The sequence below is a fragment of the Triticum dicoccoides genome, chromosome 2B (genome assembly GCF_002162155.2).
Source record: "Triticum dicoccoides isolate Atlit2015 ecotype Zavitan chromosome 2B, WEW_v2.0, whole genome shotgun sequence".
Classification (NCBI taxonomy): domain Eukaryota; kingdom Viridiplantae; phylum Streptophyta; class Magnoliopsida; order Poales; family Poaceae; genus Triticum; species Triticum dicoccoides.
The window spans coordinates 30,986,291-31,012,095 of record NC_041383.1 but is presented as its reverse complement, the minus strand read 5'-3'; the positions used below and the strand labels follow the sequence as shown (position 1 = coordinate 31,012,095).

The following is a 25,805-nucleotide window of genomic DNA, read 5'->3' as shown; positions in this document are numbered from 1 at the left end:
TGATGCTTCCTAGTGTATTCCGAGTAGATATTGGATGGATCAGCAGGGGAGCAAATATTCAGAGTAGATATTGCAACTGATTGCTTAGTTATCGAGTGGCATGCAATTTTACTTGACTTGTTCTTAGTGCGTTGCTTAGCCCAATTTGTGTGCACATTGCTGTAAGATGAGCTATGTTGTATGATGTTCCTTTATGATGACAGGTTCTGTCTGCCTTGCAGTTGGATGCATTTGTATCTCAATCTTCTGCTGAAGTTGAGATTCATTTGCTAATCGCTAGTTTACTCATGTTCTTACTTACTAGTGTGATTCATGAATGCTTGTTAGCGTATTATGAACGAAAAATCTTTCTGATTTTCTTAGTTTCTGAGCCAAATTGGTTGCTGAACCCATTATATATCTGTCAACCCTTGCTGAGTGTTAAGAACCTGCTGGTTGTTATTATTGCTCTTTTTTATGAAGGAAGTTAGTGTTTAACATCTATCGCTTTAACGCCTAGCGACTAAACAATGTTTTGTTTCTGGTTACTTAGGATGATTCGCCCGCTTGTATCCATTTTCCTGAACTAATTCCGTGTATTACTTCGTTTTAGGTTAATTTTTCTGATGCGTTTGTGTGCGTGTGTGTTTAACAGTGACCTCGGATCTGGTGAAGGGCGCCAAGGAGAAGCAGCTCAAGGTCAAGGCCCTCGATTTGGGCTGATTTACTAATTTGGTTTCCTCTGCTGGTGATGCTTGTTCCTGAAGGCGCTGGCCAAGGAGCTGGTGCAGTCCAGGAAGGCGGTCAACCACCTCTATGAGAACAAGGCCCAGCTCAACTCCATCTCCATGCACCTCGGCAAGATCGTCGGTAATGGACACCCCCTGCATCGTATCTATCTTTCTAGATAGCATTCAGTATGGTAAAATTTAGTAATTTACAACTGCTGTTCATGATGCTATTACAAACTCTGAAATCTGGTACTTTAGTCAAATGTGCTTCCTTTTTGAACAACTGTGCACCTTGGCGAGCTCGTCGGTAGCAAACAGTTTCTACTGGCCTCGTATCATTCTTTACTAGTATGGATAGATAGCATCCAAGTTTGTTGTCTACTGACCTCTACTGGTGTCTTGAAATGCTTGGGAATGGCCCGTCTGTCTGGACATGCAGTTAGTCTGAATCTGTTTTGGCAGCTAACATGCCTCATCATTCTGACTACCTGCTTTCTCACTTCATGGCACTTGAGAACATTCATGTCTGTTTTATCCATTCTCACATTCTGGCATATATTACTTCAACGATCTCACAATGGCGGTTTAAGACATGCTTATCCTTGCCAAAAAAAACCGAGCTCAGGCAATACTAATGTTTATATCTATCATTCAGTACTACTGTTTATATCTAATCAATCCACAAGTTAGTTGAAGTCACATGTAAGTCTATTAATAACTTAGCACTGGTCAAGTTAGTCGAAGTCACAAGTGCTAAGTCTATCGACTTAGTTTTCTGCTGGAAGTCAAATCTCCTAAACACTAGAAGGCCTGAAATGTCAGGGTAGCAAGTACTAGCCCTGTGCTTCATTCTATGTACCGTTCTGGTGTCTGTGCATGTATGGGCTAGCTTTTTGTGTAGAATAGTGAGTTGATGCTTCTTTCTACAGAAATACAACATGTTAGCTCGATGGATGTTTATGTACCTGCAACTTCTGCCAGCTCTAACTTGGTTATATAACAGTTCAATTCAGTCAATCTTTCGGGTGTTGATACACTACTGTGCAAGTTCTATGGTATGTGAGTTCCTTCTATTGCTGCAAGCATTGACACAATATGTCATGTGCAGGGAGCTCCGCATCCGAGTCTCGTCCATCGTCGGCAGCAAGGAGCTGGGCCAAGGGGGCAAGCAGCGCTGCTGGTTCCTTGGGGCACCATGGCGTGTGGCGGCCTATTCTGCTTCCAAGAGCAGTACTGTTTATTTGAAATTGAATGATGTACTCGGCTACTGCCTAGTAAAAAATTGAATGATTGTCATGTACTGTCTATGATGTAGTGAGCTGTAGGAGTGAAATGAAATTTTATGTGCTCTTGTATGTGTTATTTTCCTATAATGTTGTGTACATTTTACTTGAACATTAAGTTCTCCATAAAATGTTCTTACTGGACCTGATAGTGGCCATGGCCCAAATATACTTGTACTATTAAGATGCCATGGCCCAAAATAACCTGGGCTGAAAAGCTATTCAGAAGTACTATAAGAAGGCCTCGACTCAAATAGACAATAGAAACAAAAAGGAAACAAACTCTGTGGAAAGGTAAAGGCCCATGATAGAAAAGGCCCAAAAACATCTAGGAAAAAAAATCATAAATGGGCCGAATTGTTGGGCTAGGCCCATGTAGGAAATCGAATTGGACCGGGCTGAATCTTGTGCCACATCAGCTTGCCACACTGGATGCCTACATGGCCTGGGGAGGTTGCTAGTGATCAAAAATTTGGTCAAAGAACCAACGACCTTTTACATATCACACAGAAGGTCGCTATAGTCAGTTAACGACCCTCAGCTTTTGACCTTCTGTTTTTGGTCACAAAAAGGTCGCAAATGAAAAACTATGACCTTTCAGTGACCAATAGTGGAGGTCACAAGATAGCATATTTCTTGTAGTGTTACAAAAGATCTTGTGCTAAGAGACATTGGTCCAAGCAAATGAACAAACAATTTAAATAGCACGCTATAGTGTTTAGAAAAGGTCCGCCGCTAAGAAGTTTAGCGCGCTATTTAAAACTATCATTGAAGGCAAGTGTTGACTGGAAGCAGATAGCAACGTGGAATATGACGAAAGGAGAAGGGAAGTAATTGGATGTGTTTTTGTTCTTCTTTTATTTCTACTAGATGACTCGTTGCGCCGATGGCGCAAAGACCGAGTGTAAGCCAATCGGTGTAAGAGTGTGTGTTAACATATTGTTGTTCGAAAAGAATAGCTCATATATTATATATAGTAAGTACATTAGGTTGGAAATGATGCACTAAGTCATGTAGGATTGCCAATGTCTCGCAGAAAGTTAAATAACCTTTTTAGTAATCTCACAAATATAAAATAACGATGCTCTTTGAATAAATGAATACTGGTTTCCGTAAGAGAAATTGAAGTAAATGTAATAGCAAATGGAAAAACAGAACCGTGCCTTGCAAATGTTTGTTTTTTTTCACGTAAAGGAAAAGAAACACCTTTTCTTGTGAGTAACAAAAGGGAAAAAAAGAAAGAAACACCTTTCTGTTCTGCGTATATGGAGATAAGTAGTTCAAAGGTCCATATGTTATTTAGCCCGGCCCACGAATAGCGGCAGTCGCGGCCCATGAAGAGCTGAATATGAAGCGGCAGCGAGTGGATCCAACGAGCTTGTGTATCCCCGCTGCAACTCCACTCGTAGGAACGGGTGGGACCCACCAGCCCTTGGTCCGACTCGATATCCACGTCCCAGGGTTCAACATGCAGGCCTGCTGGACGCCGTCGTGAATCGCCTCATTTTTTTAGTGAGTTCTTGATCCTAGCTAGTTTCACCAACTATGTTCAGCTCTGACCATCGTTCTGATGCGATTCCTAGACACCGAGCATGCATCAAACTTTTGGACTGAGGCCGCCTTCCTCTGCTCCGTTAGCCGCCATTGCAACGCTGCCACGGTCGTCCTCCTCCACGAGCAACTTCAGGAACCATGATGGGCAAAGAGTGAGAGTAAACCAAGCATTCAAACCATACACGTAAGAATATTTAGACACCGATTAGAGCACAAGGAAATAGATATTTGGAAGTGTGACTGAAAACTAACGTTAGTTGGCCATACATGCAATGAATAAGGGAAACTATAAGTGCTAAAATGTAAAATGGCCAAAGAGATAAGGTTATCCCGACACGTCACGCTCTCTGCCTCTCTCCTATACACAGAAACGTCGCCAGCTCGCCATCCAAAGCTACACAGGTGGCAGGAGGAGAAATCGCAGCTCGGCACGTCGTGGAGGATTGCTGGTGTGTGTCCCTGCACTGCGCCCCACTCTGGCATGCGGCAGCCACACCGCAGGTCTCCGCTCACAGCTACTATGCACCCACACGAGCCGCCGTCGCGGCGCGAGCTCCGCCTGGCGGCGCACTGCCGCAACCAGCTTTGCGACACTCACTGCCCACGGTCGACCTGTGAGCCACCTGCACCGCCGTGACGCGCTGCTCGATCCCCTCCATGGCCTCGTGCTCGCCGCTGTAGTCTCACGCGAGCCCCGCGCTGGCCATTGCCATGGCCGCGGAGTGGGGCAAGACTCGTGGAGGTGCGCATGGGGGGAGCATATTGGCTCACGCTCCTCAATTCTGGTCGGGTGTCGTTGGATTGGGCGGCGAAGATGGCGAATTCCGGCGCCTCAGGTGCCACAGGTTCGGTTCTTTGCTTCGCTTTGTTTGGGGTTGTCGTGCGTTTCCTCGGCTTATTCTGCCTGAATTGAGCTTCTCTAGAGAGTAATGAGTTCCTGGGTGGATGCTAAGGAAGTAGAGACGAGGACTTGGATATAATTCGAGGTGCCCGACATTGTTTTCTAGCAAAAAGGTAAGTTTTAGTAATATTGTTGTCTAGGTTGATGAACAAAAAGAGAGAATTTCTAATTTGGATAGTTTGGCTGATATATTATCATTTCCTTTCCTTTGGGATATTGGTGAATTCTGACCTGTCCATTGGGGAAACAAATGCTCAATTTAGTGACCTCACCTCAAATTCTCAAATTTGGTGTTGAATGATCAGTGTGTTTTATCTTCAACTTCTCATGGTTATGATCATCCTGGCCACTTACCTGCTGTAAAACTCTTGTTTCATTGATGAAATGAAACAGGGTGGTGCAGTCATGCGGCTCTTATATTTCGAGAAATAAAACCTTATGGTTATATTGTAAATTGGTGCTACGACGTCAGGCAAGTGGTGGATCCCTCATCCCTGCATGAAGTCCCAGTTTAGATAGTAATACTATTTAAATTGACTCATGACCAACTGTTAGAATCTGCCATTATATATTAAGGTGAAAGGCCCTTGAATTTTATGCCTAGTTCACATAATGAATCTTTTGTGCAGGGATTTCTAGCGACACATTATACAAGGAGCTATGGCATGCTTGCGCTAGGCCGTTGATTACAGTGCCTCATCAAGGTGAAAGGATTTACTTCTTTCACATGGTTATATGGAACAGGTACGTCTCACCGCATTGGTCCACCATCAGCAGGTCCACCATCACTGATATCTTCTCTTCAGACACGTTAGCAAGCAGACTCTGTAGGAGAAGCAACCAAGTGAATAGAAGAGCCCAACAAATTCTTATGCAGTAGATTGGCTAACCCTAATCAGCAACTCGGAAAAACCTAGTCAATCTGTTACATCCCAACCACAGTAGACACAAACCCCATCTGCAACATATACACACGGGAACCATGATGTTTATAAACTGAGCAGTAAGAATAAGAATGACAACAAGATCGGTAAGGATATCCCAACCTCAGCCCACACCCGCAAAACAGAAAAGCAACCATCATGCTAGTAGCCACTTCTCAACTATCATGTTATTCTTTCTTATTTAAATTGGAGCATCTATCAATGGATTCAAATTCAAATGAAGAAAAGCCACCGTTGGCATCCAGGTTTTTTTTTAGGGTAGCTCATGGAAAAATTGAGAAATAAACTGAAGATCAATGCACAATTAACTCGGGGTAAAAACAAAGAAAAATAAGGATACAAAATAGAGTAGAGATAAAACGTTCAAACACTTTCCCTCAAAAATACCTTTCAGAAAGAAAAATGAAAATGTACGAAAGGATCGCTACATTTTGTATTCTCATACTTAGTTAGCATATGTGGAAGCCCAACAGGGCAAGCAAAGATTGAGAATGCTGAAATCCTACAATAGGCGACAAAGTAGATGAGGAGCTCACCGAAATATTTGGCTTGTTGATCAGGCACACAGCTGCGACAGAGAGCCTCGGCGATCGTCTGTCAACTAATATAGAGTTGACAAGCAAAGATAAACTGCTCTGATCAATTTAATTGCATGAAGCACATTCGGAGTCAGCTCAGTTTAACCACACATGGCACATTCAAATAACAACTTCCATCTAGAACAAGGGGTAAGCGATAAGAAATAATTAGTTCCAGTAGGCCTTCCTAAACCTCTACCCACCAAACCGTCCTCTGTAAATAGACAGTAACCGCCACCTAATCCGCTTATGAAGCACGGCTGCAGGCACTATATTCATAATGAGCTGCAGCTGGTACTTATTACACGCACATGTTGCAGTGGATGAAAAACAGGGGACACACATGTTTTCCCAAGCAGCAAACAGAAGCAAAATCACCAGCACAAACATAAGCAAACAAGGACACTTTTTTCACAAGCTAATGGAACATGCAGCAAGAAGTAATCAAGCACAACAGTTATACCACACCTAACCTTGCTGGCCAGACGTCAACCAACCTGGACAGGAAGGGAAACAAGCAAGTGCTGGCATGCTCTTCTCAAGATCAAAACATTGCAATTTTTTAATGTTTGTAGATGGTCCTTCTATACTTTACACATTGCACTTTGACAATCCAAAATGTAATTACATATGGATATATCAAAACAATTAGCCTCTTGAAGAAGCGGAGACCCATAACAATTCTTCATAACAGAAGAGGATCTCATTTGTAGAGTGTGCATCACTAACTTAATTAAGAAATAAAGAGTGGATGTACATGAGCTCTAAACTGGAACGTGCACAACATCGGAAAACAAGAAGTAGCACACTGCAAAGAGGAAACCACATGAGAAATTGCTAGATCATACCTCTGGCACACAGTCCACTTCCGTTTCCTGGCAGTCAGTGATTTCTTAGTACGGAAAGCTGGAACAATCGCAGCATGAGCTGGATGGCTCCTCCATCAGTGTCTTGCTATTTATGACCAGAGGCAATTAGACGCAATACATAAGGAAGAAGGATGCCTGTGCGCACACCAGTTTTGTCATGATCCATGAAAACACCAAACATTTTTCTCAAGTGTAATAGCTAAAAGAAACATTACCACAAACTTTGTCGATCTCAGGACCATGGATTGCCTCTATTAAAACTTGAAGATACTTCCAGGACCGCCAGGAACAATATGACCAAACATAGAGCAAACTACAAAAGAGAACAAATAGTTATAGTATATCCAGAAAAAGGTAGTATATGTAAATATATAGCAAAGTGATTTTTTGTATGCCTGTTGCAGTATCTGACACAACACATATTCTATCAAACAGCCCTCTGTTTGACATTCCACCACAAAGTGCCTGTTCAAAGACCTCGGCACTATGGCACATGTAGAAAACTGAGAAATGCCTCTTACTATATTTTTTTCACATGAGGTTCGTCGACATTACCTCAAAATACAAAGAGAGACAAGGCCTTGTGTTGTTTCATTTCAGATATCACATACGATCAATTTCAGGAATAAACACTTGCTGGTAAATTATAGTAGATCCTGAATAAAAACAAAATACAAAATAGAAAGTTCTTTGACATGGCCTTCCATCAGTGTATTCATTTGTCTTCACTTGATCATCCAAACGTGAAATGAAAATAAAATGATGGTTTCTCATTTTGGTCTCAATAAATTAGATCAACAAATGAAAAATGAAAAACAATGTTAATAATTTCGTAACTGCAATAAATATGGCATCAGGACCAAAGATGCTCAAATAACATCAATGCCTAAACTGTAGTAGCATGCATATATAACATCCTTTTCGTCTCATAAACCAAAGGAAGTTCAGCACGTACCATATTAAATCAGTGTGAACGCCTTGGCTTGCATCATCTCCTAGTTGACCTGAGCTACAAATGCAATACAGGTCAATACTCTGATTTCATTCACCCTATTTTGCACAGGCCAATACAGAAGGAACCTAAGTCAACAGAGTTATACTCTGAAGAAATGCTTACCATATTTAAACAAAGATGCAGAGGGAGAGGGATAGGGTCTGAACCTGTTGGTGTGGAAGAGGCCAGAGAGGAAGACGGCCATGTGGTCTGCGTGTGCCGAGAAGAGGCGGTTGCTGCCGTTCATGGCACCGCTGAAGTGGTTATCGAGGGCAGAGAGGATGGGAATCTTCGTGTCCATGGCGTGGGGGTGCAGCGGCGTCCACATTGTCGTCTCCACGAAAGCTTCATGTCCTCGTCCATCTCTCCAGTGTGGTGGCGCCCGTGCCTTTCCTGCTGAGAGTTGAGGAGCAGCGAATGCTTGGTTAGGAGCTGCTTTGGCAAGAGCACAGCAGTGCAAGATAAATGGGGAAGGAGAAGGTCGTTCCTCTGCAAGGAGAGGAGGAGAGGGGCTTGAGTAGCAGGCTGCGCCCTTCCTGACGAAGAAAGAAGGACGGGCGACCGACGACGCTCCTCGCACGCGCCTCTGCACCTGCAGCTCCTGGTCGAGCCGGCAGGTTCAGCATGCCTCCCCACAGCTAACAACAATGACCAAAGCAACTGTGGCCCTGCCGCATCCCTCCCTCCTCTTTGTTCCTTCTCCTCCCGTTGTCTCTCGCAGAGCACAACAAAAAGCCACCGGCCGCCGCCGTGACCTCGTCGGATCCGCAGCCTCACGCCGCCTAGTGACCGGATCCGCCCGGATTCACGCAACCAATGGCCTCAACTAACCTGCACCCGATCCAGATCCAGGCGCCGCCGATGGCCATCGGACAACAAAGAGAAGGAAGGCGAGGTGGAGCGGCCAGTGTTATGGAGGAGCAGCGACCTGGTGGCACGGGAGAGAAGAGGAGAAGGATGAGCGGCGGCGGCCACGCGCTGGAAATCGAGGAGGAGGAGGAGGAGAGAAATTAAGAGAAAGTGGAGTTGCGTGGGGCTCGAGGAAGTGAGCGGATTGGGCTAGGTTTTACTACTCGCGTCCCACCCGGCGTCCACACCACCAATCGCGGACCGAGCCACCCCGCAACCTTTCACCTGGCTCCACACCTACCCAAAGAGGCTAACAAGTGGGCCCAACACTTCTGAAGCGGAAGAGACCTGGCTGGGTGCATGGAAGGAGGGTGAGGGTAGACGAGCGCCGATCCACCCACCCGCCTGTACCCATGATCTATTCGCCCCAGCCCACGATCGATTCATCCCTGCTTCACCCCTGCTGTGTCGCTGCGAGGCTGGCCCGCACGGAAAGTTGGCCCATGCGTCAGCTGCTCTAGGCAGAATAACGAGCGTGCAAAATAATGAGCGTTCGGATTTTTACCAGCGCGATGAAAAACAGCCAGCTAGACAAACCGAGCGGGCAGGATGAATCTGAGACATGAAGGGCGCTAGAATGGCGGGTACCCTAGGAGCCTTTATATGTTAGATTTTTTATTAGGGAAGGAGACAGAAGGGAGGAGTCTATGCGTCACACGCCAGGTGAATAGATGGAGCGGGGGCATCATCTTGTGGCTGCCAATTTGATCATTTGTTAATGTAATGAAATTTCCTAACCACCAGAATTAATCGTGGAGCCTATTTTTTTATTAGGAAAGGAGACGGAGAGATAGGAGTCCATGCATCTCACGTATGTTGAATAGATGGAGCGGGGGCAGATCGGCCATTATTGCTGCGCTAGTAAGGAGCCGCCATGGATTGGTAGATGCGGCTTGTCCACCATGTAGTGGTTGATTCAATCCAAAGTACGTTGCCAATTTTCATCTTTCGTCGCCAAATCTAGGAGGAGAGGACGTTCAGATTTTATTTTTAACAGAAACATAGAGAGATGCCTTGCGTAAGTCAATTATTGGATTGAAGATGACCCTCATTTTCTTTAGCTGATATCGGGCAGTTTTTTTCAGTATATTACGTTCAGATTTGTTATTACGCTGAGATTTTTTCCAGACAAACGTGATGAAGGGAAGGACACCTCGATATGTCAATTCTTGGAGAGGACGCTCAGCTTTTTTCATTTTGAGCCGATGACGAGACCAAATGCAGGACGTCTCATGTACGAAGGGACATGAGATCACGTATGAAGTTCCATCCAACCGCTAGAAATATATCTTATGTTCATCAAACAGATGAAATTTCTTAATTCCAAGGATTAACGTGATGCCTCGTTTGGTGCCTCCAATTAGTAAATATAAAATATAAGATATCTAGGCATGATCATGTATATAAGCATCACGTCCGCGACAAGTAGATCGAAACGATTCTGCATCTACTACTATTAATCTACACATCGACCGCTATCCAACATGCATCTAGAGTATTAAGTTCATAAGAACAGAGTAATGCATTAGGCAAGATGACATGATGTAGAGGGATAAACTCAAGCAATATGATATAAATCCCATCTCTTTATCCTCGATGGCAACAAGACAATACGTGCCTTGCTACCCCTGCTGTCACTGGAAAAGGACACCACAAGATTGAACCCAAAGCTAAGCACTTCTCCCATTGCAAGAAAGATCAATCTAGTAGGCCAAATCAAATTGATAATTCGAAGAGACTTGCAAAGATAACCAATCATACATAAAAAAATTCAGAGGAGATTCAAATATTTCTCATAGATAAACTTGATTATAAACCCACAATTCATCGGATCTCGACAGACACACCGCAAAAAGAGTTACATCGAATAGATCTCCAAGAAGATTGAGAAGAACTTTGTATTGAGAATCAAAGAGAGAGAAGAAGCCATCTAGCTAATAACTATGGACCCGAAGGTCTGTGGTGAACCACTCACACTTCATCGGAAAGGCTATGGTGTTGATGTAGAAGCCCTCCATGATCGATCCCCCCTCCGGCGGAGCGTTGGAAAAGGCCCCAAGATGGGATCTCACGGGTACAGAAGGTTGCCGCGGTGGAAATAGGGTTTCGTGGTGCTCCTGGATGTTTTCAGGGTATGTGAATATATATAGGCGAAGGAAGTCGGTCAGGGGAGCCACGAGGGGCCACGAGGGTGGGGGGCGCGCCCACCCCCCTAGGGCGCGCGTCCCTGCCTTGTGGCTTCCTCGTTTGCTTATTGACGTCTACTCCAAGTCTCCTGGATTGCGTTTGTTCCAAAAATAACTCTCCCGAAGGTTTCATTCCCTTTGGACTCCGTTTGATAATCCTTTTCCGCGAAACACAGAAATAGGCAAAAAAACAGCAATTTCGGTTGGGCTTCCGGTTAATAGGTTAGTCCCAAAAATAATATAAAAGTGCTTAGTAAAGCCCATAAACATCCAAAACAGGTAATATAATAGCATGGAACAATCAAAAATTATAAATACATTGGAGACGTATCAGTATCTGTAGCGCTTGTTTTTATCCCGCGCTGCTGCTAAGATTCTGTGTATAAGGTTTTACCTAGTAGTGTATGATGACATGTTTAGTCCAGTTTGTTAAAGCTGCTACCATCTGTCTTGTTTTGTCTATTGTTATTTTCAGGGGATGGAGTCTCATACAACTCGATGTACAGAACACGTTCGTTCATGGTGTTCTGGAAGAGGAGGTATATATGAAACAACCTCCTGGATTTGAAAGCAAAAGTGCACCCTATTATGTCTGCAAATTGGACAAAGCACTCTATGGCTTGAAACAGGCGCCAAGGGCTTGGTACTCCTGTCTTTATCACAAAATGCAAACACTTGGTTTTGTTCCTTCAAAATTTGACACCTCTCTATTCATCTACAACAAGTCCAATACATGCATATTTGTCCTAATATATGTTGATGATATCATTGTGACAAGCTCATCTAATGAAGCCATCACATGACTCTTGAAAGATTTGAGTGCAGATTTTGCCTTGAAGGATCTTGGAGACTTGCATTATTTTCTTGGGATTGAAGTAAAGAGACACAAAGATGGACTTCATCTCTCTCAAAAAAAGTATGCAATTGACTTGGTAAGAAAGGTTGGCCTGCAAGGCTGTAAACCTACACCTACTCCACTATCGAGCTCAAAAAAGTTATCTCTCACAGAAGGAACCCTCTTGAATCAAGAGGACAACACAAAATACATGAGTTTGGTAGGAGCTCTTCAATATCTGACTCTCACCAGACCTGATATTTCTTTTGCTGTTAACAAAGTATGTCAGTTCCATCATGCACCTACAATTGTTCATCTAACTGCTGCCAAACGGATAGTTAGATATGTCAAAAATTCATTAAGTACGGGTCTAAACTTCAGCAAATCATCTTCTACTCTTGTCAGTGCTTTCTCTGATTCTGATTGGGCAGGCTGTCTTGATGATAGACGCTCAACTGGTGGTTTTTCTATTTGCTTTGGACCCAACTTGATATCATGGTGTGCTCGAAAACAAGCCACAGTTTCCAGGTCCAGTACGAAGGTAGAGTATAAGGCTTTGGCAAATGCCACAACTGAAATTATATGGGTACAGTCCATGCTTAAGGAGCTCGATATAAAGAGTAAACAAGCTCCATGTCTGTGGTGTGATAACGTTGGAGCCACCTATCTTTTAGCTAATCCAGTGTTTCATGCCAGGACAAAACACATTGAGATAGATTTTTACTTTGTCAGAGAGAGAGAGAGAGTTGCTCAAAAGCAACTTGACATTCGTTTTGTGCATTCAAGAGACCAAATTGCAGATGGATACACAAAGGCATTGCCTATCAAGAGCTTTGAGAACTTCAAGTATAATCTCAACTTAATGCAGTTGTGACTAAGGGAGGATGTTAAACATGTCAACATGTCACGTACATGACCGACGCATCTAGCCCAGAGATATGTGTCATTGGAGATAGTTAGGTTGTTAGACTATTATGTTTATGTCATGTAACCTCTTATCTCTACCTCCTTTCTTGATCTCCAAGATTGTAATCTCAACCACATGTATGCGACTATCATGTTTATCTCATGTAACCTCTTATCGCTATCTCCTTTCTTGATCTCCAAGATTGTAATCTCAACCACATGTATGCGCTATTATGGGAGGTGCGCCCCATCTATTTAATACGAACCCGTCGGCCTGAGCGAGGCAAGACGTTCCGCTAGATCGCACAGTGGTTACTAGCAAACTAGCAAACGTTTACTTTGCCTCATGGTAGGAACTTGGGAGCTGCTGATGTAGTTTGTTTAAGGGAGTTCTTTCTGTAGAGATTTAGTCCTTTCCTGGCTTATTTCATCGTTTCCCTAGTTGTTGTCCCATTTTAGTAGAATCCACAAGACATAACACTGAATTTCCATTTATTTTCTATTTCCGTGCTAGGCCATATATTTGTTGTATACAAGATTACCACTTCTTATCATGGTTGTTGTTTGGCCATGTTTGTGAAAACCAAAAGATATGTTCATTTTTGTATCGTTGTGGCCTGCACTCATATCCTTTCCCTACATTCCAAGTATCTTCTTTTAATGGGGTAACTATGATAAAGGTGAACTACTATGGTATGGTCAATCATCGGGTAATTGTGTATAATGTATCATAAATGTAAGGTAGGACCGATCTTGTTTTCAGTCCATATACATAACACACCAATAGAGCAGCCAGCGTAGGTACCCTACAGTTTCCATGCAGTTACCATTGTCCTGCGTGTCAGCGTGGTGAATCAGTTAGCAACAAGGCCACATCGTTGGCAGTCATCAGGCATGGGAAGCATTGGGATCACTTTAGTAAGAACGAACATATGTTGAAGGATTCAGCTAGCGAGATCAAGCTTCTTAGAGTGATGGTTCAGTATCTCCTGTCCTTCCTGTGCACATAGATGTTTGGCTCTCGGCGAAGAGCCTGACACCCAGCGTATACGAAATTTCATGTAGTGGTGTTTTCCATTTCTGTAAATCCAGAAAAAGTAACACTTAATTTTCATTTTTTTCCTATTTCCATGTTCCAAAGTAGGCCATTATACATGTTGTAACATGGCTTCCACTACACTACAGATTTATGTTTGGCCATCCAACAACCAAGAGGTATGTTTATTTTGATATCATTGTCGTACTCAGAAGTCCTCCATGCACCTCCTTTCTCTGCATTCCATATAACTTTTCATTGAATTGGGTAACTATAATAAAGAGGACCACAGTGGTAGAGGTTGACCATTAGGTAATTGTGCACCATGAACTCATATATATAAGGTAGGGCTAGTCCTGTTTTCAGCCCATATACATAGCATACGCCAATAGAGTAGCCAGTATGGGTGACTTGACTTAGATAATTTTCATGCAGTTACCATTCTGAATCATCTAGGAAAACGGCCACATCATTTGCAGTCGTTGGGCTTGCGAGGCATTAGGATCAGTTCGACAAGAATGAGCAGAATACCTGGTATTCCGATTCCAGCGAGATCAAGCTTCGTAGAGAGATGGTTCAGTTTCTCATAAGGATTACGTGCACATAGATGTGTGCAAATCCAGTTTTCCCTTTAGTGCCCCACTGGCAGGTACAGAAGCACATATCTCTAATTCTATACCCGCAGAAGCATCTACAATGTTGTATGCAATCAACAATTCAGCTCTGATGAGATACAACCTTGTCATCTTCAAAATGTACTCCATGGAACTGACGCAGTTGGTCCCGACTCTAGAGTGAAGATTATGGTCTAGCACCATTTTATTTTATTTTACTCCCTCTGAACCTAATTATAAGATGTTTTAGATATTTTAATGTGGACTAAATACGGACCGAAATGGATGAACATACAAACTAAAACACGTCTACATACATGTGAATCGGGAAAAAGCTAAAACATCTTATATTTAGGAACAGAGGGAGTAGATCATGAGGGCAACAAAGCCCCCCGCCATTCCATTATCAAAATGAAACAAAAGTTCACAGTTTTCTCCAGGCACAAAAAGAATGCCACAGTAAAATAGAAAGGCCAAAGTCTTGGCAAAACACAACACAGCTCGCTGCAGCAAAACACAGCTCGGCAGAGCACAAAAACAATACAAACCCAGCTTCCTCTCTAAAAGATCATATGGCATCCATCCACCCTAAGCTTGCCAGGACTCGGTTGATGGCAGTACTAGGCACTCCAGCTTCGTCTGTTAGGAAATCAGATTATAGTCTAGCGACAAGCCATAGGAGCTATGCCTCAGGAAATAAAATACTCTCTCCGTCCGGAATTACTTGTCGGAGAAATGGATATATATAGACATATTTTAACTCTAAATTCATCCATTTCTATCAATTTTTGCAAAAAGTAATTCCTGACAGAGGGAGTATTAGCTATATGTTGCTTTTGATGTTGTAATATTGAATGCATGCCGAGGTCCTGTAATAATGCAACACGCACTTTAGCTGCGCATGGATTCAAACTGAGGAATGACAATTGGCTAGGCAGTTTACAATGAACACCATAATGGGCGATTTAGCCAGCGCGTCATGGTAATGGAAGACAATGTGTTCTTTTAAAAAAGTACTCCCTCCGATCCGAAAAAAGTGTAGCGACAGATATTTTTGCAAACAAGCCCTTGAGCCTCTTCACTCTCTGCTAGCCCATTCTCTCTGCCCTCTCTGCGAACCTCTATGCTCGAGCTCATTTCTCTCACTGCTATCTCTCTTCTCCCTCTCTGCTCGCCCCATCGCCGCGCTCCCCTCCCCTCGCAGCTGCGCTCCGCTCTTCTCCACCTTCCCTCGCCTCGCCTCTACCTTTTCGTCGCAGAAGCCGACGAATCGCCGGTGAGAGCCTCGATAAACACATACAAATAACAGAACTAATTCATCATGATTCAACCTCCAAGTTACTCTAGTTATCCTAAATATTACAATTCTTAAATGTTCATGTTATGTTTTCACATCCCCTTTCATGGTATGTTCCAAGTCTTGCTTAGAGCATGTGCATCACTAGCTGTCTTATAATCAAGTAGCTCTGGCGTATCAATGTCAGAATAACCTACCCATATTCTTTTTTGTGTATTTATCATGTGCCCGTGTTCACAGTGCGTAGGAACCACACTGGTTTACAATGGCGATTCATGCTGAACTTCTTCTACCGAAGTACCTTTTGCACCTTTGAGGAGTAATCTGTAATCCTTCTGAATTTATCATCTCACAGTAAACATTAGAACTTGCATATTTGCTAACTGCAAATACATTATGCACTTTTTTTTATCTCATTAGGGCTGACTATCTTTTATTTTCGCACATAACTATTTGCAGTTTTTAGAAAATACTCTATGACAAGAAATTCCTATAGGTTTAGGTAATTTATTTCACTATTTCATATCTTACAAAGATAGGGCGTCACCCTTCATGAGCTATTCTCCCCACTGGTTAATACTCCCTCCGTTCCATATTAAGCTGTTAGCTAATAACTCAAGTTATTGATCTAGGAATAGTATATGCAGGACTTCGTACATGCTAATGAATAATCAACACCTAGTACTTCCATATTGTAAAGAGCGACGACCAACTAAATGTTGAAGGTTCAAATTAATGGACCAAGAAATGATGCAAGCTACAAGATCAATTAAACCATGAAGTTGTCCATTTTTTGACCGGCAAGGAAATTGTGCAAGAAAATAAGAGGATAGAATGAAGCCTTATCCTCTATTTTTTGATGGAATTTTTATGATTTCCTTTGTTCACATGGTTGCTTGTTTTCTGCTTGTAGACCCTATGTTTTTCATCTTCCCGACTCACCCTCAAAGCCATATTTATCTAAGCTTATGATTTTATATGTTTTTTTCGTCTTCAAAATCAATGCACAAGTCGAAAGGAAGAGGAAGACCAGAGAACAATAGGCATGAGATCGAGGAGAAGGGAACAAATTTTGGCCCCTATTTCTAGAGGAAAGAGTTTTGTTGTCATCCATATGTTTCCATGACCACCGCTCTCAGACCCTGTTTTCTTCCTCTTGCCGAATCACTTCCACCACTTTATCATCGGAAACATCCTATGTATTTTGTACTTTCCCCCTTCTCCTGACAAAATATTTGGGTAAGCCAGTAGGAAGCGGAAGGAGTACCTAAGATCGATAGGAATAGGAGGCATCGGGCAAACACAAAGCTAATCTCCCCCTCCGATAATGGAGGAGAAATCAAGCTCCGGACTTTCCTCCATGATCCTATTCCCAATGCTCTTAGAGACTCCCTCTTCCTCTTCCCGGCTCACTCTTGAGCCCTCGAACTACAGACCTTTAACAACAGAAAGCGCATACTATTGAACAAGGTTGTAGTATTCTTAAGTGTATATATATAGCCTCTATTGCATTGCTCTATGTTGCACAAATACCTTGTGAGTAAAGCAACTAAATCAATGCATCTACTACATGGTACACCATAAAGCATAGGAGTCAATGATAGTGTGGACACATAACAGTCAATGTAAAATAGTCCAACTATGGGTGGTGCATTTATAACAAGGGTAAGGAAAGGGAACCACTTCCTCAGATTATTGGTAGAAGTGAGCAGGGAGAGTGGAGAACATGACAAATCACATATCCGCAGAAAATTTCTTCAAGCATCACACTTGATGACTCGGTTGACGAGGAACCTTCAGGCTCATGATTTTTCAGTCTAACCGTAAACAAGCATAGTTAATTGATATTGTTATGTTCCTATTCTTGAACATAACTAAGCAAAGCATGTAGCGTGTATGTTTACTCTAGGTAAGAAGAGTTCGAACAAGAAATGAAAACTTGACAAGAAAACTTTCTCATTTAAATTACTTTTGAACAACTTACTATGGTGAAGATGAATAGTGCAATGATTGAACCATTTAAGAGAAAGTAGTGGCTGCACCCACCTTCGGTGCACCGTGGTGCACCCACGGTGCATGCACGCAAGAAAATGTAGCAAAACATTTCAAAAAATTCAGAAACTTTGTGAGAATGGTCATCAACAAATATTATGAGTGCTTGCAAAGTTTGGTGGTCAAATAACATTCGAGGTGCTCTGTACAAAAAAGACAAAATTCCAAAATCTGCTCAAACAATGCACTTACATTTTGACTAATTTTTAGTGTTTTTTTTATACAGAGCTTCTCGAATATTATTTGACCGCCAAACTTTTCAAGCGCCCATAACATTTGTTGATGATCATTCTCACAAAGCTTCATAATTTTTTTAAATGTTTTGCTATGTTTTCTGGCGTGGGTGCACCGAGCTTGGGTGTTCCTAGGTCAAGGGATAGAGTGAGGGTCGGGGATCGCCGAGTGAGCAGAACTAGAGATTGACTGGAGTGTAACAACAGTTCAATTGGGGGGGGGGGGCATTTGATACCATTAAATCTAGGATGATCAACCTGGTCGATCAGTTCGATCCTATATGTAGTTGCTAGTCCTATTTGGTAATTATATTTAGAAAGAAAAAACAGATCAATGAAAGAAAACATATTGTTCAAATAAAGGGCAAAATAAGGAAATCGATCACCATATAGAAAGCGTAGTTATTATTTGCCGTTTTGCTTCCTTCTTTAAGTCCGCTACAGCTAAGCCACTCATCTCCTTTGCTTTCTTTGTCGCGATGTCCTAGCATTGGCAGCATTCAGTCTTTGGGGGGAACACATTCCGGCCAAACATGACCTTGACCCTCTATTGGCTGAAGTAACCCTAGGTGACTTAGGGTCACTGTCATGTGGGCCATCTCCACAACTATGAGCATGCCTCAATGCATTTGGCTATTGTCATATTCGTACCTCGATAACATGAAGCTTATAGTAATTTGGTATTACCGAAATCCTTGAGAAATTAATTCTACGAGTTCCTTCGGTTCTAGACAGGGACCTACTAATTTCCTTATGAAAAAGAATAATTTCCTTCATTTTTGGAGGATTCTAAACATGAGCTCAAGTGAAGTTAGTGACTCTAGGAAGATCTTTTGACTGCATTTTAGATTTTTTAAAAGTCCAAGACAAACTATGCCTATCTCTCTGTAATCAAGAAGCCGTTTATTGCAAAACTTATGTAGAGCATCCTAACAATAACTATTTTAGATTTTTTTTAGAAGTCCAAGACAAACTATGCCTATCTCTCTGTAATCAAGAAGCCATTTTAGTAGAATCCACAAGACATAACACTGAACTTCCATTTTATTTTCTATTTCCGTGTTCGGCCATATATTTTGTTGTATACACATGATTACCACTACTTATCACGGTTGCTGTTCGGTCATGTTTGCAATAACCAAAATATATGTTCATTTACGTATCGTTGTTGTACTCAGAAGGCCCCCACACATCTCCTTTCCCTACATTCCATTTATTTACTTTTCATAACGGGGTAACTGTGACAAAGGTGAACTACTGGGGTAGGTAATTGTGCATAATGAAATCGTAAATGTATGGTAGGACCAATCATGTTTTCGGCCTATATGTATAGAAAACACCAATGGAGCAGCCAGTGTGGGTAACTTACAGTTTCCATGCAGTTACCAATGTCCTGCAAGTCAGCGCACGGTGAATCAGTAAGCACCAAAGCGACGTCATTGGCAGTTGTCGGGCATGGGAGGCATTGGGATCAGTTCAATAAGAATGAGCAGACGTTGAAGGATTTAGATTCCAGCGAGATCGAGCTTCGTACAGTGATGGTTCAGTTGATACCGTCCATGCTGTGCACATAGATGTGTGTTAACATCCAGCTTTGGTAATCTTAGTGCCGCACGAGACAGAACTTTTGAGCATATATCTAGCTCACCCCAACATCTGCAATGCCATATGCAGTTAAGTCATATCCAAAGTCTGTTTTTTTTTACGGGTGGCTTGGCTCTCGGATGCACCTGCACTCTAGGATTTGAGATTTTCCCGAAACAGCACATACAACTAGAAAATGGGAACTCCGGCATCGTTCAAAGGTCGTGACCTTTAATCTCACATATATATATATATATCATGCATGTATAAGTAACAGAAATTTATGCCTACTCTAAGTTTCAAGAAAAAAACCTGGATCTAGCTAAAAGGGCACATTTTGAAACAAGAAATTTATATGAATTTCATATGATTGAAATCCCACATAATTTTTTACATCAAGACATGGATCTATGAATTTGATTACGAAATTTCCATTTCCTTTCTAATTGTGAAGATTCTAAACATGAACTCAAGCAAAAGTGAAAACATTTTTCTGCGAGTACATAGTTATTTTGCTATATTTACTTTTTATTTTTTGGAAATTTGGTTGGTTAAGGCGCGTCCAAACTCTCTATACTTTAGTGACGCTATGGAGATCTTTTGACTGCATATTAGATTATTTTTTTGAGATGTCCAAGACAAGCCGTGTGTGTCTTTCCTCCCCTCTCATTCCAATCAAGAGATGGTTTCCTGCCAAAACTAGGCCATCTCTAACGCTATCCCTCAAAACGGACACATTATCTGTCCGTGGAAAGGATAAGAGAGCCAGTCACCAACCCTGTCCCTCAAATAGACAGCAAATTATGACCGTATGCATCATTCTGATGAAGAGGCCGAGAAGCCCTCCCTTTTCGAAAAAAAATAGACAGCAAATCCGGACAGCAGAGGCGGCCCAGGTGGACCTAAAGACAAAGCACATGGGCTGTGAGGGCATGTGTCCTGAAAACATGGTCCAGACCTTTACGGGAGCTTTGCAGTACCGCTTTAGAGATGCCCTTAAGTATTAGGGCATCCAGAAAAATAACTATGCGTGATTTATGTGTTTCCCATTTCCACAGAATACACAAGACGTAACACTTAATCCTATTTGTTCCTGTTTGCAGATTGGCCAATATATTTGTTGTAGACATGATGGCCACTACATACCCATATTTCTGTTTGACCATGTTCGCAACACCCAAAGGTGTTCGTTTTCGTATCATTGTTGTACTCAGATTGCCTCCATTCATGCATCTACTTCCCCTACATCCCCTTTAACTTCTATTTAAACAGGGTAACTACAATAAAGACTAACCACTGTGGTAGGTTGACCATTAATAAGTAACTGTGCATAATTAAGTCGTAAATGTAAGGCGGGATCCTTTCACTTTTTAGCCACTATACATATCAAGCACCGATGGAGCAGCTAGTATACGAGACATGATATTTTGCTGTGAGGTTACTGATGTCTTGCAAGTCGGTACAGAGGTCAATTTTCGCAACAAGGCCATTTCGTTCGCTGTCATCAGGCTTGCGGGGCATTGGGATCAGTTCTGTAAGAGTGACAAGCATGGACAGGATTCGGATTTCAGTGAGATCAAGCTTCGAGGTACCGCCTCATTTCCATTGAGGATTTTTTTTAAAAAAAAGGGTATTACCCCAGCCTCTGCATCAGAAAGATGCATACGGCTCATATTATTAAAAAAAACCAGTTACAAAGTCTCCAATATCTGAACGATCGAAAAGAAAAACAGGCTGCTCAAGCGAGCCTAAACATGAAGCCACAACCGGCTGGCAAATAAAATAGGAGCACTACATGCCTATCCTATTACATGACCGTCATCCAAACCGGTTGAAAATAACCCGAGCTACCATCTTCCATCGGGTAGACGCAGTAGCCAAACGCCCCCTGGCCTCCGTCGGAGTGAGTAGCGACCACATACGGATCAATGCTGTGGCCCTGAAGATAACCTGCAAAAAATGAAAGTTCGTTGCTCTGTTAAAAACCAGATCATTTCTGCAGTTCCATACTGCCCATAACAAAGCACACACTCCGACACGAATGTGTCTTGCTAAATCCAAATTAACCCCATCAAGCCATGTTCCAAATAACATATTGATAGAGGTAGGTGGAGTAATATTGAAAGCAATATGAATCGAACGCCAAAGAATCTTAGCCATCGGACAATCTAGAAAAAGGTGCCTGATAGTTTCGTTACAATCACAAAAACTATACCTAGCAGAACCCATCCAATTGCGTTTTGCCAGATTATCCTTTATCAAAATGACTTGTTTACGCACAAACCACATAAACACTTTGATTCGCAAAGGTACCTTGACTTTCCAGACGTGCTTCGAGCAAGGAATGACACTAGTGTTTATGACATCCAGATACATGGATTTGACCGAGAACCTGCCGTCCTTAGTCAGTTTCCAAAACAATCTCTATCTGGCTGCTGAGGCAGCTGGACATCCATCAGCCTTCGTACAAGATGAAGCCATGCCTCCCAACGATTGCCTACCAGCGTCCTCCGGAAGCTAATATTGAGAGGCATGGACTGTAAGACAGTTGCAACGTAGGCTTCTCGACGTTGAACAATGTTATACAGCGTAGGATATTGAAGTGCCAGAGGCGTCTCCCCAAGCCACGTATCCTCCCAGAACCTCGTGTTAGCCCAATCCCCGACTAAGATCTTTGCCCTGTTAAAGGAGAGGGGCTTGACTCTCATCAATCCTTTTCAAAATGGTGAATCAGTCGGGCGCACAGTCACCTGAGCCAAAGTTTAGACTGAAAATACTTATTTCGCAAAATTTGAGCCCAAGTAGCCTCTGTCTCGAACGAAAGTTTAAAAAGCCATTTGCTAAGGAGACATCTATTCTTGATCTCTAGGTTTTCAATGCCTAGACCGCCTTGGTCCTTCGGCCTACAGATGATATCCCATTTTGCAAGCCTATACTTTCGTTTCAACTCATCATTCTGCCAAAAGAATCGAGAACGATAAAAATTTAACCTCTTTCCGACCCCCACCGGGGCCTCAAAAAAGGATAAAAGAAACATGGCCATACTGGTGAGGACCGAATTAATTAGAATTAATCGACCTCCATATGACATGAGCTTCCCTTTCAAATAGCTCAGTTTCTTTTCGAAACGATCCTTGATGCACTTCCACTCCTTGTTCGTCAGCTTACGATGATGAATGGGTATACCTAAGTATGTAAACGGTAACGAACCCAACTCACATCTGAACAATTGCTTATACGCCTCCTGGTCCTCATTAGCACTTCCAAAGCAAAACAGTTCGCTCTTATGGAAGTTAATCTTGAGTCCAGACAATTGTTCAAATAAGCACAACACAAGCTTCATGTTTCTTGCTTTCGCCAAGTCGTGCTCCATAAAGATGATAGTATCATCAGCATACTGCAAAATGGATATACCACCATCAACTAGGTGCGGAACCAAACCAGACACCTGCCCCGCATCCTTAGCCCGACCTATTAAAATAGATAACATATCAACCACTATGTTGAATAGAATCGGTGACATGGGATCTCCTTGCCTTAGTCCTTTGTGTGTCTGGAAATAGTGACATATATCATCATTCACTTTAATCCCTACACTCCCTTTTTGCGTAAAGGACTCAACCTGGTCTCGCCAGGCCTTGTCAAATCCTTTCATACGCAACGCCTGTTGAAGGAAAGGCCATTTAACTTTTTTGTATGCTTTTTCAAAATCCACTTTAAAAACCACACCATCTAGTTTTTTTGAGTGAATCTCATGGAGTGTTTCATGCAAGACGACCACCCCTTCAAGGATATTTCTATCTGGCATGAAAGCGGTCTGGGACGGTTGCACAACTGAATGCGCAATCTGCGTGAGTCGGTTCGTCCCAACCTTGGTGAAAATTTTAAACTGACATTAAGCAAACAGATAGGCCTAAACTGCTCAATGCGAATAGCCTCTGTCTTCTTAGGAAGAAAAGTTATCGTTCCAAAATTGAGCTTGAACAAATGAAGCTGACCAATGAATAAATCATGAAACATCGGCAACAAGTCACCCTTAATAAAATGCCAGCACTTTTTGTAGAACTCCGCCGGAAACCCATCTGGTCCTGGCGCTTTATTGTTTTTCATTTGTGCAATGGCCTCAAACACCTCCTCCGTAAAAGGAGCAGTCAAAATCTCATTCTTTTCTGTCTCAAGTTGGGGAACATCCTCAACTCTTGACTCATCAAGGGACACAAAACTCTCTTACGGAGGTCCAAACAGCTGCTAATAATAGTTGGTAATGTAAACTTTCAGGTTTTCCTGACCAACTATCGTCCCTTCATCTTGTTCTAATTGAAATATTCTCTTCTTACGATGCTTACCATTAGCAATCATATGAAAGAATTGAGTGTTGTCCTCTCCTTGGACAACCTTACGAACCTTAGCTCTCAAAGCCCATTTCAGTTCCTCCTCGCGGAGGAGCTCTTTCAACCTTAACTCGGCCTCCACTTTAGACTCCATCTTGCTGGTATCTAAAATAGAAGTTTCAGCTTTTAACTCAAGGGAGTGAATAATCATAAGGAGTCTTTCCTTCTCCGCCTTATATATCCCATTCGTATGCTTAGCCCATCCACGAAGGAACCTTCGAAGATGACGAATCTTGCACTGCCACCGCTCAATGGGTGACCTTCCCCCCCGAGTCTTTAGCCCACTCTCTAGCTAACAACTCAACAAACCCTTCTCTTTCAAACCAAGCAAGTTCGAAGGAGAAAATATTCTTATTACCCATAGAGTTTGAGCCCCTGAGTCGACTAATAGCGGTGTGTGATCCGAGATACCTCGTGTCAACGCCTGCACCTTTACCAGAGGATACTTCTGTTCCCAATCGACGCTCGCCAAAACACGATCAAGCTTCTCAAAAGTCGGGACCGGTAGCGAGTTTGCCCAAGTGAAATTCCTACCCGAAAGCTCTATCTCTCTGAGATCCAAGCTTTCAATGATAGTATTGAACATAAACGACCATCTGCCGTCAAAGTTGTCATTATTCTTTTCCTCCTTTCTTCGAATAATGTTAAAATCACCACCCACTAAGACGGGTAACTGCTCGTTACCGCAAACACGGACCAAATCAGCCAAGAAATCTGGCTTGAGTTCGGGTTGCGCAGCACCATAGACTGCCACCAAAGCCCAATCAAAACCATCCGCTTTAGTTCTGACCCGAAACTTTACCGCAAACTCACCCAACACTACACTCCGAACCTCCAACATTTTGCACTTTGCCCCGAGTAAAACCCCACCGGATCTTCCTCTAGGTGGGAGGCAGTGCCAGTCAAAATCTACCCCCCAGATAAGGTGCTCAGAAATTGTGGAGAAAAATCACCTCGTCCAGTCTCGGACAAAGCAATAAAGTCTAGATGATGTTCAAGAGAAGCCTCTGCTAGAAACCGTCTTTTAGCCAAGTCTTTAAGACCTCTGCTGTTCCAAAAGATGCCTCTCATATTTCATCATGAAATTTTTTAGAGGTACGGATCCTGGCACTTCTACGCACAGCCGACACCGGATAAACCTTCCGTTTCCAGGTCCTTTTAGGCTTAACGCAAACATCAGAAGGTTCGGCACGCTCAGATTGAGCCTCTACCACCAAAGACACATCCTCATGGGTAGAGGTATCAGGGAAGGCATACTCATCCTGCTCCTCCGTCTCCTGTACTGCAGGGTCAAGATCAGCACACAAACCATCAAGAACCCTGACCCCAAGCGCATAAATCTCCGACTCATTCATCGGCCTAACTGCCGCTATGTTACGAATTAATTCTAACGCTCTTTCAGCTTCCAAATCTAGCATATCATTAACGGACCTAGAAATCTCTAGATCATTATTACCAAGAGATACTCCTAATTGGTCGGCATTTTGCACAATCTCATCATTGGTAAAATGCATAACAGAATTTGACTTGTTAACAGACATACCAGTAGAAAGCTCGACGTCGCGCAACTTGGCCGACCTCAACGCGCACCTGAGCTGCATGTCATCAACATCCGGCTGCTCCTGCAGTCTCCCGCTGACCCGTCTCCCTGCAGAGACAGGATCCGGGATCCCACCAAAAGCGATGACCTCCTCGCGAGAAGCTGCGCTGGGGAAAGAGCCTCCTGCCCGTCCCCCAATCGCGGTGACCAGCGCCGGGGCCACCGGAGCAACATCCAAAGTCGGCGAGGGCTCCCAAGGCCTATCGACGGCCAACCCGCCGACGCCCGAGACCGGTGAACTCGGCCTAGCGCGGTCCAGGGAGTCCGGTGCCGCAGCGACCAAACCACCCGGCCCGCCCTCCAGAGCAACAGAAGAAGAAGCGACGGCC

The 25,805-nt window shown here is 43.0% G+C and overlaps 3 long non-coding RNA genes across 6 annotated transcripts; 1 reads left to right on the top strand and 2 right to left on the bottom strand.

The window, feature by feature from the left end:
* Window positions 1-3,153: 3,153 nt before the first annotated feature.
* LOC119361951 lies at window positions 3,154-4,867 on the bottom strand. The gene is made up of 2 exons (XR_005173039.1): window positions 4,803-4,867; window positions 3,154-3,674 (listed from the first exon to the last, which is right to left on the bottom strand). It is a non-coding gene; the product is annotated as an uncharacterized LOC119361951 (long non-coding RNA).
* On the top strand, window positions 3,976-5,008 carry LOC119361950. The gene is made up of 3 exons (XR_005173038.1): window positions 3,976-4,392; window positions 4,471-4,561; window positions 4,842-5,008. It is a non-coding gene; the product is annotated as an uncharacterized LOC119361950 (long non-coding RNA).
* Window positions 4,998-8,895, bottom strand: LOC119361949. Of its 4 annotated transcripts, none has more exons than XR_005173037.1 (6): window positions 8,001-8,895; window positions 7,795-7,843; window positions 7,055-7,152; window positions 6,819-6,974; window positions 5,929-6,108; window positions 4,998-5,273 (listed from the first exon to the last, which is right to left on the bottom strand). It is a non-coding gene; the product is annotated as an uncharacterized LOC119361949 (long non-coding RNA). The 4 variants fall into 4 exon arrangements; XR_005173034.1 differs by having other exon boundaries at window positions 7,795-7,848; window positions 8,001-8,894; XR_005173036.1 differs by having other exon boundaries at window positions 5,929-6,027; window positions 7,795-7,848; window positions 8,001-8,894.
* Window positions 8,896-25,805: the final 16,910 nt, after the last annotated feature.